The 24,175-nt window shown below is 38.5% G+C and overlaps 1 protein-coding gene across 1 annotated transcript in view; it reads left to right on the top strand.

Moving 5' to 3' along the window:
* SPATS2 (spermatogenesis associated serine rich 2) overlaps window positions 1-24,175 on the top strand; it is a 133,371-nt gene that overhangs the window by 31,277 nt on the left and 77,919 nt on the right. Inside the window, 1 exon segment of the mRNA XM_046671822.1 lies at window positions 7,976-8,139. The gene's annotated coding sequence lies outside the window, so the exon portion shown is untranslated.

Below are 24,175 nucleotides of genomic sequence, written 5' to 3'. Positions count from 1 at the left end.
CTTAACCACTCAGCCATGGGGCCAGCCCCACCCCCTTATTTTTTTAGAAAGTGATTTGAGTTAAGCAGTTCTTTTTCCGGGGATATGTTCAATTTGAGTTTCCTGTGGGATATCCAGGTGTAGATGTACATAAGATAATGCAGAGCTCAGTTGAGGTCTATTTCTGTGCTATTCCCTACAATTTCAGTTAAAACAACCTGATGATTTTGACTTTTTCTCTTAGGCTGTTTTAGCATGCTTTGTCTCCACTCCTTGTAAAGCTGTTCTAGATTTTTCTTCCCTTTGTTTTTGTCCTTCCTCTTTATTCTGCCCTTGCTAGACAGACTCAAGGGCTTCCTACCTTCTGACCGCTGCATTTTTCCCATGTCCACATGCAGTTTCCTCTGCCCTCTGTTTTTCTCAAAGATCATTTACATTTTTTTCTTTTATTTAGGTTTTAGGGTTCATTTTGTCAACGAAAATAATCCATAACCAATCTATAAATGAAAATTTGGCTGAGTTTATTCTGAGCTGAAATCTGAGGACCATGGCCCGGGGCCTTTCTTCCCAAAGGAAGAAAGGGCACCGAAGAAGTGGGGTGCACAGAGTGGTTATATACCCCCAAACAGGGTGTTTCACATATGATTGAAGTGTCATTCCACAATAGTCACAAGATTGCCCTGTCGGCACAGCACTTGATGGACACAGCAGGTAGTGTGGGTCTGCTATCTCAGAGGGCGTAGCAGGAGGCAAGTCTATTGTCTCGAGCTGGGCGGCCACAGGTGAGCACAGCAATCAGTTTCTAGCCTAAGGAAAGATGCATAATCCTTAAGGAGACGCCAACGGTTGGGAGGGGGAGGGAAGTTGCACCTTTATCTCAAGGGCCTTTGTTCTTGCCATAGGGAATATCTAAAGCAGATATGCAATGCATGCTCAACAGCCAAGGTCAGGCCCTTTTGGAAAGACAAGGTCAGGCCGAATTAGGTTTATACCAAATGGCTTCCTTATATTCTCCAATATATCGTATTACTTGCCATTTTTATTTGTCAATTTTTATCAAAGTTATGTGTGTACATAGTTTGTAGAATTAAATGGTTGTGTAAAGTTTGTTTTAAAAAAAAAGTAACTTTTTCCCTTTTATTTCCCTTTCCTCAGAGGCACTTTTAGCTTTTTAGTTACTACTTGTTGGTATTTATTTCCATTTCTCTAAATAACATGCTTGTATTCTATTTTAGTACCATCAGTTGTAAGATGCACCATTACTTTATGTACTGCTGAAAATGGAAACAGGCCCGAGGTGGGTAGTCTGTAAGAGGCCCTGCATAAAGCTGGGAAACTACATGAAAATGTAAATGAGAAATAAATTCACCACACAGAATGGGACAGCAAGGCAACTTCCATGCCTCAGTGTTGTGTAGGAGGGATAAGAACTTCCTTGGGAATTTGAACTGGTTCTCAGTCTGAATTCATACTACCTATGTGGTACAAAAAATTCAAGCAGAGATTTTAATTAAAGCTTGTTTCAGGTTGGTAATGTTGTAGGTGCTTGAAAGAAGCAAATAGCAATTTTAAGATGTCATCAATTGTGTCTGGATTTCAGAGATGTTAAAATTTGAGAAAAAGAAAAGGCATCTTAGAATCAGTGAAATATGGTACCATGTGCCAGACACTGTTCTTAGTACTAGAGATACAGCTGTGAAGCAAGCGATCATCCCTATCCTCACTGAGCTTACATTCTGGGGAGGGGAGTATTTAGACAGAATGTATATGGTGTGTGAGATGTTGCAGATATGTCATAAGAAGACTAACCATTGACCATCGGATTTAGCAGTTTGGAAGTTGTTGCTGATCTTGACAAGAGGACAGGCTTTGGTAGAATAATCAGGAAGCAAAAGCCTGGGATGATTTTGAAAGAGAAAGGGAGGAAAGGAATTTGGAGGCAGTGAGCATAGAGAGCTTCTTTAGGAGTTTTGCTCTCATGAAGAGCAGAGAAATGGATACATAGCTGGAGGGGAAATTGGGGTTAAGAGTTGTTGTTTTTTGTTTGTTTTTTTGCTGAGGAAGATTTGCCCTGAGCTAATCTTCCTCTTTTTGTATGTGAGCCGCTGCCACAGCATGGCCACTGATGTAGGTCTGTGTCTGGGAACCGAACCTGGGCTGCCAAAGTGGAGCACACCGAACTTAACCACTAGACCACTGGGGCTGACCCAAGACTTCTTTTTTAAAATGGAGGAAATAATTGTATACCTGAAACTAATAGAATATTATATGTCAATTATACCTCAATTTAAAAAGAGGTAAAAAAAAAAAAGTGGGAGAAATAAGAGTACGTTTCTACAATGCTGATGAGGATGATCCAGTAGAGAGGGAAGTAGTGCTGATGCAGATGTGAGAATGGGGAATGGCTGGCTGGGCCATAGGTTTTGGGATCTGGTGTCCAAGTGGAGATGTTGGCCTTAGACGGGAGCAGTCAGTTCATCCACAGTAAATAACAGGAGGGAAGACAAAGCAAATGGGAACCAGGGCTGATAGTGGTGGTGATTGCTTCTTATTTCACTGAGAAAATGGAAGAAAGGGCAGCAGCTAGGAATGAACATGGAGAGGAGGTGTTGATGGCTTGAGGAGAGAGGGAAAGACATGAAATGGACCTATAGGGGAGTGGGAGAATGGATGGATAAGGAAAGACTGTAGGACTGTCATGCTGAGCTAAGAGACCATTTGAAGTTAGTGATGTGAATCTTGAGTGAGACTGCTGAGTATGGATGTGTATGTGTGTGTTTGTTTTTGTTTTCTTTCTTTTGGCTACATGGTGCAGCATAGATAGAGAATTGTGTTTTTTGTTTTTAACATGTTATTAGGGAAAAATTAAAATATTCCAAAGTAGATAGAGGCCTTATGTACTCATCCTGTAGCTTCAACAGATATTAATTCATGGCCAATCTTATTTTATCTGTATCCTTACCCACTTCCACATTATTACTATTTTTTTTTCCCTTGGCCTGCAGCTTCATTGAGAGGGCTCCAAGGCAGGACCCAGAGCAGTCCATATTATTTTGAAGCAATTTCAGACATCATATTTTATGCATAAATATTTCATGTTGTATCTCTGAGAGATATGAACACTTACCCAAAAATACCATTACCATACCAAAAAATTGGACAATTCCTTAATATCAAATATCTTGTCAGTTTTCAAGTTTCTTTCTTTTTTTTTTTTTAAGATTTTATTTTTCCTTTTTCTCCCCAAAGCCCTCTGGTACACAGCTGTAAATATATATATATATATTATTTTTTTTTTTTTGAGGAAGATTAGCCCTGAGCTAACTACTGCCAATCCTCCTCTTTTTGTTGAGGAAGACTGGCCCTGACCTAACATCCGTGCCCATCTTCCTCTGCTTTTTATACATTGGACGCCTACCACAGCATGGCTTTTTTGCCAAGTGGTGCCATGTTCGCACCCAGGATGCGAACCGGCGAACTCAAGGCCGCTGAGAAGCGGAATGTGTGAACTTAACCGCTGCGCCACCGGGCCGGGGCCGGCCCCCATAGTTGTATATTTTTAGTTGTGAGTCCTTCTAGTTGTGGCATGTGGGATGCCACCTCAGCATGGCCTGATGAGCAGTGCCATGTCTGCACCCAGGATCCGAACTGGGGAAATCCTGGGCCGCCACAGCTGAGTGCGTGAACTTAACCACTCGGCCATGGGGCCAGCCCCAGTTTTCAAATTTCCAGTTGTGCATTGAATGTCCTAAAGGGTTTAGTTGTTTGGTAGGGAGTTGTATTTAACAAGGGTTGGTATTTTGCCAGGCAAGTATGATAAAGTGAGGGGGGCAGGCAAGAGACTTGAGATGTACGCATGGGAGTGATTGTGATGATGGACCTTGAACTCTAAGCCAAGGCAGGAAATGAGGACGTGATGGGAGTGGGATCAGTGCCTTGTAAGTCCTGGGGTCAAATTTGGGTCATTGTTGGAGTCGGGGTACTAGAGGAAGCAATCTGGAAAGACAGTGTAGGGGAGGAAGAACTATTCCTCTCCCCTCTAGGTCCTTCTGGCTTGTCTAAGAATTAAAGTGACATGAGACAGAATAACAAGAGAAAATAAAACAAAGTTTAATAACTTGTATACATGGGAGAAACCCAGGAAAACTGAGTAACTCTCCAAAATGGCTGAAGCCACCACCTTAAATACTATCTTTAGCTAAGGACAGAGGAGAATGTTGGGGGTCGTGGTTTGGGACTTAAAGGAGAGGAAGGCAATTTACATGGAGATGGAAATGCAAATATTTGATAAACAAGTGTTTGCCAGACCATCTATAGACAGTGTGACCTGAGAGATAGAACTTTGATAAAAATGGGCTTGCTGTTGCCTTTTTGTCTATCACACCTATTTTACATTATACTATAGTTATCTCATGGTATTAGTTCCTTCCTGGAATTGGCCTTCTATCTTAAATTCTTTTAGGCAGTTAGGGGGAAGATCAGAGTTTCTTTCAGAGTCTTTAATCAAGCCAAAGAGACACATTTTGGGGTGGCCATTACTGATCCACCACAGTAGGAAGTGGTGAGTGGAGAGTGGGGTGCAGGTCAAGTGGAGGTTGTGGAGGGACTATGTTTACCATGTTTACAAAGTCTAGGATATTGACGATAGGCATGCGTGGCTAAAGTAGGGTCAAGGACAAGATCATTGCATGTGAGGAGGTCAAGGAACTGAGAGGTCAGAATATCACAACAGTCATCCATGGGAACACTGAAATCACCTGGAATTATGACAGGCCAGTGAGGCAGGAACTAAAATCTTCAAGACTTGAGAAGAAATGACCCATGCATATCCAGATGAATGTAAAAAAGAGGAGTGGAGAGGTGGTGGCATGGTCTGACACAGGAGGCTTTTTTAGAAAGGAAGAAAGGAGAAGAATCTGGAAGCAGAAACGAGGTACAAGGTGATTACCTACCTCTTCTACCCCCAGGCCCAGTAGTATAAGGATGTGGAACCACTGCTAGAACTGTAGAAAGAGCAGTGGCCACAGCGCAGTTGGATTTCAGTTAGAGCAAAAAGCTGACGAGATCATTCAGACTAGACGTTGAAGATAATAGGGGATTTTGCTGATGAGTTCCAGAGGATATAGTGGAAAGATTTCAGGAATTGAGGAGGACTGGGAGAGGGGGGCGGTTCATGAACGGGGTTGTACTTAGTCATATGGGGATGAGAGTTTGAAGGATTTGACATGACCCCAGAGTCCTGGGATTTTTGTGGTGAGTGATATAAAGAGGAATAGAGATCATAGTGAGGTTCGTCTTGATGTCTCAAGGCAAATTGTAGTGTAAGCAGATGAGGGATAGAAGTGTGGGAAGAAGCTGCAGATTGAGTAAAGGGATTGCTTTCCTCCTGCCCTGTGCTGGTGTGGAGGCTGGGGGACGGGGAGGGGCTAGAGCTTTGTTACTTGCTCTCTACTGCTGGGGCCAAAGCGGTCAACAGTAAAAAGCTGTTAGTCCAGCTCTTCCAAGACTAGAATTCCTTGTTCCATTCTCTGTTGTTTACCTGCCCTGTCTCTATTTTCTCTCTTTTCTTACTGAAAGCTTAGAGTAGAACATCTAGATATTTTCAGTACCCTCTTCTTAAATATTCTGGAAACTGGTTAATGATGCTGTTACTGGCTTGCTGGAGAAATGACAGCAAGATTACCATAAGGAATTGGGGAGGCTCCGCTTTAGAGTTTGAAAGGGAAGGGAGGGAAGAGGTTTAAGGAAGAGTTAGCTTCAGATTCCTTAAATCTGGCCAAGGAAACAGAGGAGTTAGTAGAGGGAAAGAGTTTGACTTGTGTCCTGCGGGGTGGGGAATGGGTGGGAGATGGGCAGGTTGGCGGTGGGCTGGGGGGGTGAGTGAAGTACTGTTTGGATGGAAGGACCCTACCCAAGGATCTGTGTCCTGACAGCTTCCTGAACGAGCTGTTGCTGGATGAGAGGCTCGATCACTGCTAGATTCATTCATTTCAGTGGATATTTATTAGCATCTACTATGTGCCAAGCACTGGGCTAGATGCTCTGGATACCATGTTGAGCAGATAGACAAGTTCCTGCTTACAAGGACTTACACTCGAGCAGGAAAGACAATTAAATAAGAAATTGGGATTTAATGCCAATGCTATGATAGAAGTAGTGAGAGTTCTTTAGAAGCCCATAGTAAAAGCATTGATTAGTCTCTGATAGGGATAGGGAGGGAAGAGTGCAGGTTCTGGAGTTAGCAACATTTGAACAGAGACCTGAAGGATGAGCAGGAATTAGCCAGACAAAGAGAAGGAGGAGAGTTCCCCGTCCAGCAGCCACAGGTGGACTGTCTCTGCCTCTCCAACTTCCAGATCTTCTTATCTTACCCAGGGAAACAGGGAACAGAGTCATCTATTTTGATTAGTCTTCATCCCCAAGATTCCTATCCACGAGGGGTTGGCAAACTACTCCTCATAGGTTAAATCTGGCCTGCTGCTTGTTTTTGAATGGCTGGCAAGCCTAAGAATGGTTAGCAATTCAAACTGTGAGCTAAGAATGGTGGCAAAAACCTAGATGTCTTCATTCAAAGTCTGCATTCACTCCCCTGATCACACTGTATTATAATTAGTTGTTTACATTTCCATCTCTCAAGAAGAGACTTGAGCTTGAATGATGGCTTGCTTTTTCTTGTATCCACCATTTCCAGCACTGGGTGAGTCCAAAATGATTTTCATGTATGTAATTTCATTTGCTCCCTGTAACAAATCCTCTGAGAATAACACATATATAAAAACTTAAAATAATTGGTGTTTACTCTTTATGTGTTTACATACCATTTCTTCTATTTTTAATAGCAATATTTAAAAAATACATGATGTGGGGCCAGCCCTGTGGCCAAGTGGTTAAAATTCCCCATCCTCTGCTTTGGTGGCCCAGGTTCACAGGTTTGGATCCCAGGTATGGACTTACTCTGCTCATCAGCCATGCTGTGGAGGCATCCCACATACAAAAAACAGAGGAAGATTGGCACAGATGTTAGCTCTGGGTTAATCTTCCTCAAGCAAAAAAAGAGGAGGATTGGCAACAGATGTTAGCTCAGGGCCAGTCTTCCTCACAAAATAAAAAAATATGATGCCATTTTATTTTATTTATTTTTTGGTGAGGAAGATTGGCCCTGAGCTAACATGTTGCCAATCTTCCTCTTTTTTTTTTTTCTCCCCAAAGTCCCAGTACATAGTTGTATATCCTAGTTGTAAGTCCTTCTCCCATGTGGGATGCCAGCAGAGCGTGGCTTGATAAGTGGTGTGTAAGTCCGTGCCCAGGATCCAAACTGGTAAACCCCTGGCCGCCAAAGTAGAGTGAATAGACTTAACGACTATGCCGTCAGGCCGACCCCAATGCCATTTTAAAAATTAATTGCATTAAATGTAGCTACAGATAATTAAAAATATTTTGTGCTGTAACAAAATGTCTTCAGGGACTGCTGACATACTGACATATATGTACAGCTGTTTGTTCCTATAGTAAATAATCTCAGAATGGTAGATATTTCCAGTTTTTGTCAGCTTTTTATAATTTCTATTTCTTCCTTTGTCAGCTGTCAGTTTTAGCTGCTTTTTCTCTTCTATTTTAAAGATTTTTTTTTTTATTTTTCCTTTTTCTCCCCAAAGCGCCCTGATACATAGTTGTATATTTTTAGTTGTGGGTCCTTCTAGTTGTGGCATGTGGGATGCTGCCTCAGCATGGCCTGATGAGTGGTGCCATGTCCGCGCCCAGGATCTGAACTGGCAAAACCCTGGGCTGCCGAAGTGGAACGTACAAACTTAACCACTTGGCCACGGGGCCGGCCCCTCTCTTCTGTTTTAAATTTGCTGCTTCTGTCTTTTATGGATTCGGGAATTAGAAATCCAGTCTTATTAGAACTGTGTATAAAATAAGGGTAAATAGTCTTGAAGATATATGATGCTTCTCTGTCTGTAACATTTCACATCTAATCTTGTTTTACCTTCAGAATCCATGCTGAATCTGGTCATTGTCTCTGCTGCTACCACCAAGATTCAAGCTGCTGTTCTCTTTCCTGGATTATTGCATTAGCCATCTGACTGATTTCTCTGCTTCTCCCCTTGTCTCTGTACTGTCTGTTCTCAACAGACATCCAGAATGATCCTCTAAAAAGTAAGTCAAATCAGATTGTCACTCCTTTGCTCAAAACCTTCCAGTGGCTTTCCATCTCAGAGTAAAAGACATAGTTCTGATAGTGGCCTAAAAGACTGTTCAGAGTCTGGCCTCAGTTTACCCCTCTGGCCTAATTTCATATAACTCTTTCCTCTGCTCATGTCCCTCTAGCCACAGTGACAAGCTAGCTGTTTTCCTAAGATGCCAGAGTTTTCCTTCTTCAGACCTTTATACTTGCTGTTACCTCTTCCTGAAACGCTTTCCTCTCTGGGTAGCATGACTTGTCTTCTCTTTCTTTAGGTGTCAAGCTCAAATGTCACTGTATCATTGAGGCCCTGGTTCTCCTTATCCTTTTTACCCTGCTTTCTTTTTCTCCATAGCACTTATCAACATCTGATAGGCTGTGTGTGTATGCATGTGCATTTTATTTATTTTAACTTTAACTTTAAAAATGTGTTTCACTGCTGTCTCCCCATAGGCGTAGAACCAGGGTTGGCAAGCCAAAAATGGCCTGCTGCCTGTTTTTGTAAATAAAGGTTAATTAGAACACAGCCGTGCTCATTCATTAGTGTGTTGTCTGTGGCTGCTTTTGCACGACAGCAGCAGAGTCGAGTATTGCAACCATACTGCATGGCCTGTAAAGCCTGAAAGTCTGGCTCTTTACAGAAAAAGCTTGCTGACCCCTGGTCCACAACAATGGCTGGCACACAGTAGGTGACTGAACGTGAAGTGCTATGGCAGGGTGCAGACTGTAAAGTGCTAGTGAGGATATGAGCTAATATTTTAAGTCGTCATTAGACTTTAGTAATTAGAATAATTTGGGAATATGTCAACCATAATAATTTGTTCAACCTGAAGTTCTTGAATTTATTGCAGTCTTTACTATCTGATAGTAGAGATGTACCAACTTTTTGAAGGTGAAGATGATGGTGTTCCAAAGGCACAAGATCCTTTTAAATATTAGTTCTTAGAATAGTGCTACAGAAAGGACTCTAAATAATAAATAGGTGGGATTTGCATCCTGTGAAAAACATGAACCTAAATAAATGTATACAGCTGTCAATCATTTATGCTAAAGGATGGGCATATAGAACAGATAATACTAATAATACATTTGTATTTGACTTTGGAATACATTTTTGTATTGCAAATGGATTAACCTGATTGTTTCAGATACTTCTAATAGTTTTTTTTTTTTTTTTTTTGAGGAAGATTAGCCCTGAGCTGACATCTGCTACCAGTCCTCTTTTTGCTGAGGAAGACTGGGCCTGAGCTAACGTTCATCCCATCTTCCTCTACTTTATACGTGGGACACCTACCACAGCATGGCTTATTGCCTAGTGGTGCCATATCTGCACCCGGGATCCAAACCGGCCAACCCCGGGCTGCCGAGAAGCTAAATGTGTGAACTTAACCGCTGCACCACCAGGCCGGCCCCTCTAATAGTGTTTTAAGTAGCATAATAAAATCAAACTGCAAAAAACCAGCTCAGAAGAATCTGGAAGGTTGTATAGCTTCTGACATCCTTTGTCTAAATCTTGGCATTTTTAAAAGCTGCATCTGGGGATAAATAGTATCAGGCATGCAAAGCACTTGTGTGGAGAGGTGGAGAAAATTTTAGAAGTATCCTAGTTTTAAAAGGCCTTTACTGGTAACTGAGCTGAGTGGAGAGAAGGAATCTGGAATCTACTTCTTGTTAGACTATATATACTGTATGCTTAGAAAACAAATATCATTTAAACAAATGATAAAGAATTATTGAATCAGGGCTAGAAGAAACTTAGTTCAAAATATATTTGAATGCAGCCTTAGCCACTTTGTTCAACACTGGGATACAGAGGTGCATTAGACAGTCATCACCCTCACGAGACTTAACTATCCAATCCCCACCTTACCTCATTTTATGTTGTATAATGAAACGAAGGTTTGAGTGATCAAGTTGCCCAAGGTTATGTAGCTCATTACTGACGGAATGGAGCTAGAATGCAAGTTTCTTTTATGGGAGATAAATGCAAAATATTTATTCACTTATGCAAAGTTTTCTGTGCTCACAAAAGGGTTTATCCCTGTACTAGGTGTTGGAGGATACAACGATAAGTAAAACAGCCACATCACTTTGATGTAGAGCTTAAAAGGAATTTTTGGGGGAAACCAGAATTTTTTCCACTCTATTACATTATACTGTTTACAGTCCTTTATCTCATAGGAGGGTTAGGAGCTCTTACATGTTCATTTTTTATTGTGACTAAGTTCGATGAGTTTAGTGTTTTTCTGACACCCGATGTCAGCTTTATTGAAGGACTTCCTTTTGAATAAGGAAGGAAGAATTAGGTAGTTGTGGATTTTGTGGGAAGTGACCTTTGCTTATTTCAAAATTGGTATAGGGCCTAAATTGTACTATGAGCAAGAGAGAACCTTTTCTCTCCCTTAGTATTGGATGACTCTGCTATCAGGACCTAGAACCCAGACTGATACTTAAAATCAGCCAGGGGCCGGCCCGGTGGCGCTGCAGTTAAGTGCGCACATTCTGTCCGCTTCAGTGGCCCAGGGTTCACAGGCCCGGATCCCGGTTGCGGAGATGGCACCGCTTGGTACACCATGCTGTGGTAGGCGTCCCACATATAAAGTAGAGGAAGATGGGCATGGATGTTAGCTCGGGGCTAGTCTTCCTCAGCAAAAAGAGGAGGATTGGCAGCAGTTAGCTCAGGGCTAATCTTCCTAAAAAAAAAGAGCAGTAGAAGGAGACTTCACATAACAAACACCTCTTTTTTTCAGTGGAGAGAGGACCTGGGGTGTTTGGACTTGGCATTCTTTTTCCTCTCTTTTCTTCCTTTCTGTATAAGAGTAGGCATAATGGTGCTTCCATTCCAAAAGAGAAAACAAAAGAAACAAAGAAAGAAAAAATATCCCACAAACTGTGAAAAATTCTACAATTTATAGATTTGTTTGAATCTATGAGTAACATTTTTGCAAGGGGTAAAGAGTATGTGTGCCAGTTTGCTGTTTACGCTTTTAGTTGAGTTAGTTTAGCCAGCTTTCTTAATGCCTGCAGGGATCCTCCTAAGGGAAATTTTGAAAAGAGAGTCAGTGATAGAAATAATTTGAAATTTAGGCACTCTAAAGCAGGTGGTAAAGCGGGTTATAAGAGACTTTGAATAGCACCAGGAATGGTCTCTGGAACTGCTCTACTGCCTGACCCCATCTGAAGACTTGGCTCACCTTATATAGTCATCTGGCTTTGGAGGTAAAATATTCAGAAAAGTTGGGATATTATGATATATGTGTTTGTGGAGGCTATAGCGTTTTTTCCTTTTCTCTCTAGATGAAAGGCGGCAGTGAACATGTTTCCTTTATTTGTTTGTAGTCAAACAGACAATGTGAATATTGCATTTTTGTGTTCATTTTGTTTTCTTTTTCTTCCTATTTTACTTCTTTCTTTACTTTTCTGTCTGGATTTGTGCATCATGAGAGATTCCCCCAAATTCTCTGATAATCTGAAAGAAGTGGATAGTTTAGTGAATAGGAAGTTGTTATAGAAATAGAAAAGAGAAGCAGGTTACTCCTCCCACTTCTGGGAAGAAGAGATGCCTGCATTTAATCATTTACCTGTATTATTTTTTTTGATATCCAGATCTATACATTGTTGATTTGAGGGTAGAAGGAAAAGCCTATTAGCTTTTATTTTAAATGATTCAGTTATTTTTTTACTTGGTATTTGGCACATACTTTTACAAAGCTTTAATAGAATTCTACAAACATGCTAATTTGTGGTGGTATAAGAACCTCAAGAAGAGTCAGAAAAGAAAGTTTTGGAATGAGTTACATTCCCAAGGAAGGACAATACATTCCCATCTTGAAATACTGAAAATGGTGAGGAATTCTCACTGCCGTTCTTTAACCTCGCCTGCACTTGGAAGAGGCAGCATCTCCTTTTGAGATGTTTTTCAGTTGTTTTGTTTACCAGCATTCTCCTTCTGTCCAGCTGACGCACATTACTACCCACAAGGTTTCTGTTGGTTTGAAGGGAGTAGAGGTGGGGAGAAGGAAGAGTTAACTCTTCCTGCTTTTAAATCTGCTAGTATTACATACTCATTTCAACTAGATGAAAACATACCTTTTAGAAGATTTAATGCATGGTATGCTACATGCATTATGCATTAATTTTAAGAATTACAATATAGTAGCATGGATTTATGAATGACATGGACAGCAAATTATTTCCAGTCTACATTACTCTTTTGAACAAAATAATTCCTTGCTAGAGCAATATTTTTCTGGCATGTTACAGGCCATGAGAGTGGTTTGGAAGGATCTGAATGAATGCTGAGTGTAAAGATTTTTGGTGCAACTTGATTTTACTTTCTTTCCTCAGAGTGTCAGAGGATTAGTTTGATCCTGAATGAGAAAAAAGCTGCTTTGTGAAACCAGTAGTTCCATGGAGTCTAGGGGTATTAGAGAGATTTTTAATTTGGGGCTTAGAAAGCCAGAAGATCTGAGCAGTGATATGCCCTTTTCCCCCTGTATTAATGAATCTAAAATATGTTGATTTAATGTTTAGTTTGTGTATTGATTTCTGGTTCATGCTTCTTAAAGCTGTATGTATATATTTGAATCAATTTATTTTGTTAAATATTTAATAATTCTGTCCTTTCATCTCACATAGACGAATGGAAAACAACTATTATGTTTGAAAACAACAGGTATATTTAATATTTTTATGATTGTACAGGTGTTGACTGGCCAAAAAGTCTTTTGGATCAGAACAAGCATTTGTCAAATGTAGGTTTTTAATTCAATCTGAAAATGTACCATCTATTTTATTGGTGACTATAGTTAACAAAAGTAGTTCAGACAAAAGTTTCTAAGCATTTCTGAAATGTTGAAGCTTCTGTTCCTGAGAGTGCTTTATTTACACTATACATCAGGGACAAAAAAGCAGCTGGAAATATCATTTCAAAGAATTCTTTTGTGAGTTTTGGACTCTTTCAAGAACTACCAACTTCGACAGTGACTATGCTTCTTAGAGTCTTAAAATTTCAAAACTGGGAGGAGAAAAGTCATAAATTTTGTCTGGACCTTCCTTAAATATATACATGGGTGAAAAAGGATGTTGCCTTCTCTTGAACTTTTGCATTAAAATTTTCATTTTCTGGGGCTGGCCCCGTGGCCGAGTGGGTGGGTTCGCGCGCTCCGCTGCAGGCAGCCCAGTGTTTCGTTGGTTCGAATCCTGGGCGCGGACATGGCACTGCTCATCAAGCCACGCTGAGGCAGCGTCCCACATGCCACAACTAGAAGGACCCACAACAAAGAATATACAACTATGTACCGGGGGGGCTTTGGGGAGAAAAAGGAAAAAAATAAAATCTTAAAAAAAAAAAAAAAAAAAATTTTCATTTTCTATGGTTTCTACCACATGTTGTATGAAATTCATTGCTAACGACTTAAAAAAATAGACACAATCATGATTTTCCTACAAATGTAAAATGAATGTGTTAACTCATTAACTGAGAACCAGTAAAATGTTAAAAGTGGTTCAAAGGAAAATTCAAAGAACCACACATATATAGGATCAAGAATGCTGAAATGAATTTACAAATTGAGGCAAAACTGGCTTTTTCTACAGGGAGATGAGGGAAATCATTCCTCCTTCCACTGGGCAGAATTTACTTCCATATTTATGGACAAAAATCCTTTGTATTGTTATTAGTTATCTACAGGTTTCAGTTATAAAGTAGCTCAAAGATCAGGAAAGATGCAAACCCACGGAATCAGATAAGTAGGATGGATGCACATTACACAATGCCCAGTTTTCCATTGAAGGTGCCCAGTGATCTTTTTGATTCAGTTCGAAGTCTTTGACAGTTTTCCCTACATTGTAAAAGGGCAAAATAAATGGGTCCATATTCTGTTATTGACAACAATCCGGTGTCTGTTCATCTCAGGGCCTTACTGTTATTCCTTGTAAATAAAGTCAGTTTTCAAAACAAAAGAAAATCATTATTCTTAGGTGGATATTTTCTGGTATTTTGATCAACATTAGAACACTTCCTCAGGTTAGCGTTAAACTGGGTACTTAAACTGTAGCTGTGAATGGTTAGGCAGCAAGTCCTGTAAGACTACCCACTGCCTAATATTATGTGGATATTCATTTAGTAAAGAACAGTAATAATTTGAAGGTAAGTGAAACTTGTGCCCCATTTTAGTCTTTACAAGGACACATTAATTTGTCACAACTTTAGCAATTGCCCAGTGTTAAGTACTTTTTACCCTGGTGGTTGAACCCAGGGAGGAGAGGGCACGGAGTTGGCCTTCTCTCCTCCACATTCATGCTGTCTAGTTTCACCTGGACCTTTGCTGCTTCGTGATCTTTTTATTAGCCTCATATTTATTCCCTTGCACATCCCGGACTTTAAAGTGGCAGTGTGGTATAGTGGTAAGAGACAGAATTTGTAGTCTCACAGTCCTGGGTTTGAATCACCACCCCAGCACTTACCAGCTTTTCACTCTTGGGAAATTTTCACAATCTCAAGTTCTTCAATTAAATGAATAATAAATACTAAACAGGATTTTGTATGTAAAGGATGTAACAGTGCCTGGCACATGGTAGGCAGTAAATGTTAGTTTTCTTATCTATTCCTCTCAAGCCTTCCTGCTTCCTCTCCTGTTTGCAGTACTGAAACAATGGGAGTCATTTGGTATGACCTCCCTCATCTTCCCTCTTCTGCTTCGGTATTCTTATTTTTTTGTTTGTTTCAGAAGTATGTTTCTTTTGCTTCACAGAGTTGTGAGGATTAAATAAGATAATGTGTATGAAATTGCTTAGTACATTTCCTGTACATATTAGCATTAAATAAAGATTAGTTGAATCTAAATGTAAGGTCAATTTTATCTTTGTATCTTCTCCTTTAAGTTATTTTCTACTTCTAAGAGTATTACCTTCTCTGTAGTATGTTTGATGGTTCCTTCTCTTTCAAAAAGTATTCCCTATCTAGGAGCAAAACCCCTTTTGCTTGGCCTTCCTAGAAATCTGACTAATACCCTATTTCTTTCATTCCTTTGTTGTCATACTTTCAGTTGAATAGTTAAGGGGTTTGGGCTCCACTTTTTCCCCACCTGCTCTCACATTAAACCCCTGCATTCTAATATACCATAATTCTCTCCTGAATCTGAAATGGCACCCTCCCACTCAAACTCCTACAGGGCTTGGAATGTAGTAGGAGTTCAATGAATATTAGTTGAATAATGAATGAAGTGAGAAGCTTTAAAGTACTATCACTGAGAGCTCTCTAATGCTTTCAATCATTGGGTGTAAAGAAATCTGATAAGAAACTATTATACCTAAATTCAGTCTAACTGGATCCTCTTGTATGACGTGAATTTTGTTGTTTTTCTGAGAAACCCGAGGTTCGTGTCAGCTTCCAGAATGAAATTTTAAATGTTATGTTTTAGAGAAAGTTTATCTCAAGGCAAATTTATTAGCAAAAGCATCTTTTCTATTTTTCCGATGAAGAGAACTCAGACTATTATTTTTCCAGTTCAGTGATGCTCTGACCTTGGTTCTTGAGCCCCAGGTAGGCCTTTCAGCAGCCATCTTTCTCTGAGACCTCCGTTATATTAACCAGACTGTGCTGGCGTAGGGTAACCGTGCTGCGCTCTGGATTAACGATCAGCAATAATGGCACGAGGCATGTTCTTTTAAATACAACAGTCCCAGCTTTGGTCAATTTGATATCTCTTTTGCTGTTTTAATAAGTAGACTTGTTGACAGTTAATATTTTTGCTTTATCTGTCTAGTAGATAGTATTAGTTTGCCAAAAGTTATTAGAACAAGTTTTCTTTGATTATAATAGAAGTCCTTTTACCTGTTACTGTCCGATCTTATGTAGTTTACTGTAAATTGAAAAAGTTGGTTAAAACAGGAAATAAAAATGATACATATATACCATAAGCATTTTATTTAGATTAAAACAAATAAATGTATATTCACCCACTTTTTGATATATTAAATATGAGCCTGCTGATTAGAGTTCTTCATCTTTTTGGCATTAATTATACCCTGTGATGCGTTGCTTGCAACTTCCAACTACAGTTTTTCTAAGTGGAGTGAGAACTCTTAGAGATTTGAAGCAATGAGTGTAGACTGCTAGATTTTTACTTTTTCCCAAAGCTTATTTATCTGTCTCACCCACACTTAAATTGAGGACAGTTTTCAAAAGATTTATAGTCAGTCTTCAAGAGCCTTCAACTTAGTTTTCAAAGAAATAGCAACCTTTCTTACATTCATAGTTCATTAATGTATTTAGTATTTCATTACAATTATGTAATTGTAATTATGGGCACAACTGGCAGTAAGTAGGTTTGAGAAAAAATGCATCAGACTCAGTGTAGTGTAGCGGGAGCAAAAGGCTCCAGTGCCAGTGTTGCCTGTTAGCTACCAGTGTTCAGCCAGGGGGTTGGTCAGTGCATGGTAAAAGGAATGGGGAGCATCAGTTAAACTGTCACCTTAAGAGGTAAAAAGGATGTCTTTATTTTCTTTTTTGTAAAACTTTAATGTGTAATATACATGAAATATAATGCAAAATCCTAAGGGTACAGCTTGATGAATTTTTACACAGTAAACACACTCATATAACTGTCACTCAGATCCTGATGCTGGGACAGTACCAGGATCCTAGAAGTCTCCCTTGTGCCCTGATCCAGTTTCTCTCCCACCACTATTCTGACCTCTATCACTGTCAGTTTTGCTCATTTATGACCTTCATGTAAATGGAATCATACAGCATGTACTATTTTGCATCTGACATTGTTCACTTAGCATTGTTTTTGAAATTGATCCATGTTATATCAGTAGCTTGTTCTTTTTCACCGTGGCATGACATTCTGTTCTGTGAATATATCACAATTTATTTATCCATTCTTTCATTGATAGATGTTTAAGTTTGTTTCTAGTTTTGCACTCTTACAAGTAATGCTGCTGTAAACATTCTTGTGTCTCTCTTCGGTGCGCACACACATGCATTTCTGTTGAGCATATAGTACTCAGGAGTGGAACATCTGATCATAGTGTATGCTTATGTTCAGGCTTAGTAGATTTTGCTAAACAGATTTTTACACTCCCACTAGCAATATGTGAGAATCAGTTACTCCCCAATCAGTTACTCCCCATCTCCAAATGGCCCCTTTAAAAAACTTTATTGGGGCCGGCCCCGTGGCTGAGCGGTTAAGTTCGCGCGCTCTGCTCTGGCAGCCCAGGGTTTCGCCGGTTTGGATCCTGGGCACGGACATGGCACCGCTCATCAGGCCATTTTGAGGTGGTGTCCCACGTGCCACGACTAGACGGACCCACAGCTAAAATATACAATTATATTCTGGGGGGATTTGGGGAGAAAAAAGTAGGGGAAAAAAAAAAAGATTGGCAACGGTTGTTAGCTCAGGTGCCAATGTTAAAAAAAAAACAACTTTATTATGTATTTATTTTTGTCTTTTATGTTGGATATTTGATTTTTTAAAATATTATATAGAATATTCATGAACCCACTGTTTAACCTAAGAAGTTTAATATTGAATATTGGCAATATCTTATGTGTTCTCCTCTCTAACGTCCTCTTGCCTTTCAAGGTAAATAGTCTAAAAATTTTTTTTTTTACTCTTTCTGTTCCCTTTTCAAAAAATAATTTTATTGGATATATATGTGTGTCTAAATAATATATTGTCTAGTGTTAGTTGTATTTGAATTTTTTTTAAAAGGTTATCATGCTGTATGTAATCTGGGAATTGATTTTTCTTTCTTTTTCCTTTTTCTTTTGCTGAGGAAGGTTGGCCCTGAGCTAACATCTGTTGCCAATCTTCCTCTTTTTGCTTGAGGAAGATTGACTCTGAGTTAACCTCTGTGCCAGGCTTCCTTAATTTTGTACATGGGTTGCTGCCACAGCATGACTGCCAACAAATGGTGAAGGTCTGTGCCCAGGAACTGAACCTGCGCTACCAAAGCGGAGCACACTGAACTTAACCACTAGGCAACCAGGCTAGCCCCTGGTTTTTTCTTTTTTTTTATGCTTACCATTATATTGTTAAGATTCATCCTCATTGTTGTATATAGTTGTATTTGACTCATTTTCTCTGCAGTATAATACTTGATTTAGTGAATAAATCACAATTTATTTACTCTCTTGTTGATGACATTTGAGTTGTTTCCATTTCTTACTTTTATGAATTCTACGTGTTTTCTGGTGTACCATGAGCAAGAATTTCTGTGGGTACTTAGGAATGTGATTTCTGGGTCAGAGGATTGATAAATGTTCTACCTCACAAAATAATGCCTGTATTCCAACAAGGCTGTACCAGTTTACACTCTGACCAGCAACAGATCAGAGATGAGATTGTTTTCATTATGAGAGAATTTTAAATTATGAGCTTAATTACTTTTAGAGATATAGGACTATTTAGCTTTTCTATTTTTGCATGTGTCTGGTAACTTGTGTTTTTCAAGAAATTTGTTACTTAAATTTTCAAATGTATTGATATAAGGTTGTCAATATTTTTGTCTTTTTAATGTCTGTAAGATCTATACTGAGTCTTTTTTAAAATTTCTGATATTGGTATTTGTGCTTTACTTTCTTTCTTTGGTCAGTATTTCTAGGGGTTTCTTGCTGGGTCAAGAGATCAATTTTTTCTTTCATAATTTTTTTCTTATTGCTTTAAAATTGTTAAAAATTATGGTAAAATACACATAACATAAAATTGGCCATTTTAAAGTGTACAGTTCAGTGACATTCAGTACATTCGTATTGTTGTGCACTTATCACCATCATCCATCTCCAGAACTTCATCTTTCCAAACTGAAACTTCTGTATCTATTGAACACTAATTCCTTATTCCCTTCTCCCCACAGCCCCAGGCAACTACATTCTTCTTTGTCTCTGTGAATTTAACTACTCTAAGTGCCTCATATAAGTACAATCACACTGTATCTTTCTTTTTGTGACTGACTCATTTCACTTAGCATAATGTCCTCAAGGTTGATCCATGTTTTAGCATGTGTCGGAATTTCCTTCATTTTTAAGGCTGAATAATAGTCTGTTTCATAATTTTTTATCACAAGTATTGGCACATAGCAATTCATGTTAAATACTTATTAAATGATCAGTTAATTATTTTTTAAGCTAACAGGAGTATTATAAATCACTTTCTCTGTGTGCAGGGCATCTCCCTTTATGGATTACAATCAGTGAATAAATTTGCTCTTAAATACCTTGTTTTGTTTTTGCCTAATAGCTGCCACCATTCCCTTGTGCTGCTTGCACATCTGCGCTTTGGGGCAATGGGAGAAATGAAGTTTGTATATGTGTGTAGGGGGGTGGGGATGAAATGATCCATATTGTTTGAAACCATTACTGAAAAATTTATACAGCTGAGGATAATTTGGCTTGATTGGTTTTGGGTTACAGCCACCTGCATGAGGAGGCGGCGGGTACAGACAACTCTAACCACTCAAGCTAGCAGTGAAATGGAAAAGAGGAACAGATATGTATTCCTCCTCTGCTCCTTTTGAGCCCCCTCTACTCCCACACGTACAGCTGCCACTGATGACTAAGTTAAGCAATTTGGAGGGTCCTGTATCTATTAATAGTAGTAAAGAGGAGTTGTGGTATCACATGGTTTCTGATTTTCCACTTAGAAAATATTTTAAAATTTCCGAAATTTTTTGTTCCAATTTCCAATTCTATGTTCCAATTCAAATTTTTTATTTAAAAAAAGAAATTTATTGGTTTTTCTAAATGAAAATTTCATTTTCCAAAATAAAATTAATGGTGACCAGACCTCTTAGAATTATGGAAGAGTTTTTAGAGTGGCACATGGATTAGAAAGTTAGAGCCACTGATTAAGACATTTGTTGAGAAAACAGACTTATGGAAAGGTCTAACGTACACTTTTTTGACCTAAGGAAATCATCTCTTTTGTTCCTAATTATTTTTTAGAATATATCAGTGCATTAATTTAGGTCTTTCTCCCTTTTCATATTCCTTATAAGGCTAATGAGAATGATATTTATTGGCAAACTGATGATATTGTGGAATAAGAACTCTTGGTTACTTTCTCACAACCAAAACTCTTTAAAAATGAGGAAAAAAAAGTTTTTATTTGGAACTTACCATTTTCTTGTTTTTGGTTATGATCCTGCAGATCTAGAGAGTTAGCATTTGTAGGTTCTTATGGACACATTTCTTGAACCTGTTGATTTGGTTTCTAAGTTGTAATAAATATATTTAGATTCAATTGAGAGTTTTCAGCTTTGGTTTAGTTTAATGGGAAGGGGTCTCTTAAAAAAAGTATTAAATTTTTTTGAACAGGTCAGATGTTTATACAGTTCCAATGTCAAAACATAAAAAGGTAGATTGAAAAGTGTTTCTTACCCTAGTTTCCTTTTTTTGTTTCCATTCCTCAATGGATCATCACTGTTGCTAGTTTCTTATTTGTCCTTCTAGATATACCATGTAGGTATATGCAAGCCATTGTAAATATATTCTTCTCCCCCATCATATTCATTTAACAATACATCTTACTATATTAGTATATGAAGAACTTCCTCTTTTCTTAAAAACATTTGTATAGTATTTCATTGTATGGATGAACCATAGTTTATTAAACTAGTGTCCTAGAAATTGTCCTGCTGGGTCAAATAGTATTGTTATGCATAGAATTGGGTTCTCTGCCTGATGCGCATAAACAAGCCCATTAATTATGGCATCTGCCTTTGTGGGGAGAAATCAGCTTTTATTCTGTGAGATGGATCCATCTCTAGGGAGACAGGGGGCGGGTGCCCTCAGAGGTGTCTCCCCCATTCAGGATGTGGGGCAAAATTTAAGAGGAGAAGAGACTGGCACATGGAAACACTGATGGGACAAGTTATGATTGGTGGGCTTCAGGCATTTATAGTAATGTTTTAAACATTTATGACAGAGTTCTAAACAGTATTGATGAGGTGAGGAAGGAATTTTGACACTGGATCTTCCTGAATGAGGGACCTCTCGATTCAGAGAAGAGTCTGACTTTCACGTTCTGGTTGAGTCCTGGTCCTTGGGTTCCCTGGGAAAGATCTTTGGTTCCAAGATCATTTCAGGTCACGATTTCTTCTTTTGTGCATGCCCTGACTATGTGACTTTGCAGTTTTTCTGAAAGACAATTCTTAATCATTCTGGTGATAAGAGATCAGCTCAGTTGAACTGGTCCCAGAGGGCCTGCAGTTACAGTATAAGCATTTTTAATTTTGATAACTACTGTCTAGTTTTCCATAAGCATTGTACAAATTTACGTTCTCACTTAGATATGAGGGGGCCTGTTTTTCCACAGCCTTACTGCCAGTCTGTACAATCATTTTGGATATTTGCTAGTCTGAGGGTAAAAAATGGTGTCTTTTTAATTTGCATAAAATAGGTTAAAGTATTTTTTGATCTAAATGTACACATATATGATATAAAAAGTCAAATAGTAACTATCATAAGGCTTAGAAATTAAAAAAAACAGTCCTCTGTTTCTTCCTTCCCCATTCCCTATTCTAGCTTTTCATGGGTGATCATAAGCATTTCTTGTGGTATCAACCCCCATATTTCTTAATAACATAGCTATACTGACTTTTTAATCTTTTCAGGGGCAATCCTATAATGGAAGCTGAGGATTTAGTTTTCTTCTCTCCTGACCTGTCCCTCCTTTCCTCCTGGTTCTATTGATAGGTAGATTTTGTAACAATCTGTATTTTAAACTTAAAATAACTATAAGTACCTTTGTGTATAGCCCAATTAATCCTTTATTTGTTAGTGTGACAGGTCCTTAGAATGCATGCTAATGTGAAAAGCTATGTACCCCAAGACTTGAAAATTATACCGTCTGTCTCTTTAGAGTGCAATTCCTTAATTGCACATCATCTAAATTAAATGGAGTTGCCATTCTAAAGCTCTAACAGTACCTGTAATTATGACCTATTGTTTGTAACTCATAGTATTGGTAAAGTTTTTGTTTTTTATGTAACATAATCTGATTCTTGCAACCTTTTAGTTCTAGGGGACACATCTCTCATTGCAGTTAATATCAGCGACTGTTTATTGAGTGGTTGTCAGTAAATGGTCAGGCATTGTTCTAGGTGCTACATCTGTATGAACTCATTTAAACCATGTGACAACCGTGTGAGGAAGATTCTAGCATTATTTGCATTTTACAGGTGAAGAAACTGAGACAGAGAGAAGGTAAGTAGCTTGCTTGAAGTTGTTCGGCTAGGAACCAGTGGAGCTGGAATGGAAACCCAGGCAGTCTGGCTTTAGAGCCCTCACATATCCACTCTGCTACGCTGCATCTATGTTAACAATATACTCAACCTCAGCAGAGCATGTGCTTTGGTTTGGTTTTCTACTAGTGGTGATAGATTTATGCTAGTCCATGCATGTTTAACATTTCTCATTTCTTTTTCTTTTTTTCGAAACACTATGTTCCTGAAAGTTTTAAAAAATAATTTTACTTTTAATTGTGGTAAAAAGCACATAACACAAAATTTGCCATCTTAACTATTTTTAAACATGCAGGTCAGTAGTTTTAAGTATATTCACATAGTTGTGCAATGGATTTCCAGAAATTTTTCATTTTGCAAAACTGAAACTCTACACCTATTAATCAACAATGTCCCATTTTCCTCTTTCTCTCTCCCCTGGCAACCACCATTCTATTTTCTGTCTCTATGAATTTGACTACTTTAGATACCTCATATAAGTGGAATCATACAATATTTGTTTTTTTGCGACTGATATTTCACTTAGCAAAATACCCTCAAGGTTCATCCATGTTGTGGCATGTGACAGGATTGCCTTCTCTTTAGAGGCTGAATGATATTCCATTGTATTCATTTGCTACACTTTGTTTATCGATCTCTTGAAGGACATTTGGATTGCTTCTGCCTCTTGGCTATTATCAGTAGTGCTGCAGTGAGTGAACATGGGTGGGCAAATTTCTCTTTCATATCTTTCTTTCAGTTCTTTTAGATATATACTCATAGGTGGGATTGTTGGATCATATGGTAGTTCTATTTTTAATTTTTGAGGAACCTCCATACTGTTTTCCCTAGTGGCTGCATCATTTTATATTCTCACTAACAGTGCACAAGGGTTCCAATTTCTCCAGTTTCACCAGTACTTATGTTCTGGTTTGTTTTTGTTTTTGTTTCATAGCAGCCATCCTGATGGGTGTGAGATGATATTTCATTGTGGTTTTGATTTGTATTTCTCTAACGATGAGTAGTAAGTATCGTTTCACATGCTTGTTGGCCATTTGTGTATCTTTGGAGAAATATCTATGCAAATCCTTTGCCCGCTTTTAAATTGAGTTACTTATTTTTTTTGCTGTTCAGTTGTAAGAGTTCTTTATATATTCTGGATATTAACCCCTTATCAGATGTATGGTTTGCAAATATTTTCTCCCATTCCATAGGTTGCCTTTTCACTCTGATGTACAGAAGTTTTTAAGTTTGATGTAGTCCCATTTCGTTTTTTTTTGACTGTGCTTTTGGTGTCATATCCAAGAAATCATTGCCAAATTCAATGTCATGAAACTTTTCCTCTGTTTTCTTCTAGGAGTTTTGGGTCTTATGTTTGAGTCTTTAATCCATTTTGAATTAATTTTTGAATATGGTCCAACTTCATTCTCTTTCATGTGTGTATCCAGTTTTCCCAGCACCATTTGTTGAAAACTGTCCTTTCCCCATTGAATGATCTTGGTACCTTTGTCAAAAATCATTTGGCCATATATGAGAGAGTTTATTTCTTGGCTCCCTATTCTGTTCCATTGGTCTAAATGTCTGTCTTTATGCCAATACCACACTTTTGATTATTGTAGCTTTGGTAGTATGTTTTGAAATCAGAAAATGTGAGGCCTCCAACTTTGTTCTTCTTTTTCAAGATTGTTTTGGCTATTTGAGGTCTATTCCTGAAATTAAAAATACATATACATAACATAATATTTATCATTTTAACCATTTGTAAGTGTAAAAATCAGT

This window comes from Equus quagga, chromosome 1, assembly GCF_021613505.1.
Source record: "Equus quagga isolate Etosha38 chromosome 1, UCLA_HA_Equagga_1.0, whole genome shotgun sequence".
Classification (NCBI taxonomy): domain Eukaryota; kingdom Metazoa; phylum Chordata; class Mammalia; order Perissodactyla; family Equidae; genus Equus; species Equus quagga.
Note: the sequence above shows the minus strand (reverse complement) of the source record. Positions and strands in the feature narration are given on the sequence as shown.